The sequence below is a fragment of the Papilio polytes genome, unplaced genomic scaffold (genome assembly GCF_000836215.1).
Source record: "Papilio polytes unplaced genomic scaffold, Ppol_1.0 DF821544.1, whole genome shotgun sequence".
In the NCBI taxonomy this organism is placed as follows: Eukaryota; Metazoa; Arthropoda; class Insecta; order Lepidoptera; family Papilionidae; genus Papilio; species Papilio polytes.
Genome location: NW_013527660.1, coordinates 468,207 through 469,901, shown reverse-complemented (window position 1 = coordinate 469,901; position 1,695 = coordinate 468,207). Strand labels below are relative to the sequence as shown.

Sequence of the window (1,695 nt, the reverse complement as noted above, 5' to 3'; positions counted from 1 at the left end):
GCCACCGCCCACCGCCTGCTGCACCCCACCCTCTTCAGACACTACGCCACCGTGCGCAATAGCTACACGTTCAATATACGTAAGTAGTTTTCACTGAAACTAGAATTACTAGCTTTTTCCCCTGACTCTACGCGTGGAATCAAAAATAATAGAAGTAAGTAGACTATGTGTTTTAGACTTATAATATTATTAGAATTAAAATTAAGATATAAACATTTTACTTGACGCTATTTATTGTCTACAAACTGTCCGCGACTCTGTGCGGAATAAAAAATAGAAATTAGTATCCTTATGGCCACATACTAAAACGGAGGACAAAATACTTCGTAGGCCCCGCTTCTAATATAATAGACATCGAAATTAGTAAGGAATTTGCAGTTTAAGGATGGTCTTATCATTTAAAACTGTCTATGTTTAACATTTTTTTAGATCAGAACGCAGGATAGTTTTAACTATCCTAAACATCCCGTACTTTAACAGTTGTAGACCTTTTTGCTGACTAGCAGGCAATGGTGGTTCCACATCATAAAAATTGTTTCCGTAACAATATATTATTTTTTTACAATAACTTTACAGGCGAAGCTGGAATTTGTGGTTCTGTGGCGAGACTTACAGCTGCGTACGAAATTCTGACCGCACTGCGCATCGGGCGCTCCTCCGCAATGCTGAACAACACGACGCTTGTATACGACGCGTTGCACGACGATGGTAAAATTTTACATGCATTCACGTACACGTAGAAAACACGATATACCACTACATGATGTCGTTTTTGAAGTCATATATTATTTCTTAATAACACAATTTTAACTTCTTCAATTTTTCTATACTAATTTTTGTATGTATTGAAATAACTCAAAAACTCAACATCATCATCATATTCCACTCCAACTCCCGTAGGGTCGTTGCACCGAGTTTTCATCATCCAAATAACTCTGTCATACATCATCTCAGTCATCAATCCTTCTTGATCATTTCACATTTCCCGCAATCCATCCATCGCCTACATCTCTCACCGGTAGAGGTAGACCTAGAAAAAAAAACTACTAAATCGATTTCAAAAATTCTTGTATCATTAAAAATCTGTGTTAATAAAATAAGATGTTCGCCAAAATAGCGACCGCTGGCTATAGACATCTGCAAAAGTATGATGACGGGTCGCACAGAAAGAGTATGCTTCGCCTTTCGCTAGGTCCCTTCTACCATCAAAATGACAGCTAATAACTTACGGTGTGGTTACAGAAATGGTGTCAGTAGATGCGTCATTGGAACAGCTGACGCTGCGCGGGTACGCAACACTCGGACTGCGCACACATATTGTGTCGCTGCACGCTGTCAGGGCCGCAGCAGTACACACGCCCAGTAAGTACGCACTGAGACCAGAGGCAACTTTCTTCCTTAGTTACTCTTGTTTATCTCTTTTTTTTCTCTATGTCAATATGTATTCAATTTCTTTCAGAAGATGGCGAGATTAAACAAGCCTGGTTGTTTTCTGGTCCTGAAGCACCGACAACTTCGTAAGTTGCTGTCTCCAATAAATGTTTAAGCTTTTAAAAAAAATTAGGTAAATAAAAAATATTATTGAACAAATTTTTATACATTTGTATAGTGTTTCTTTACATACTATTTGGTAGAGGAAGACTGAAGAAAGTATGGATGGATTGTGTAAAAGAGGATATGCTTAAGAAAAGAGTG

The 1,695-nt window shown here is 38.3% G+C and overlaps 1 long non-coding RNA gene across 1 annotated transcript; it reads left to right on the top strand.

Moving 5' to 3' along the window:
* Positions 1 to 1,522, top strand: LOC106108391. Its single transcript, XR_001225934.1, has 4 exons — positions 1 to 79; positions 577 to 708; positions 1,243 to 1,362; positions 1,460 to 1,522. It is a non-coding gene; the product is annotated as an uncharacterized LOC106108391 (long non-coding RNA).
* The last annotated feature ends 173 nt before the right edge of the window (positions 1,523 to 1,695 follow it).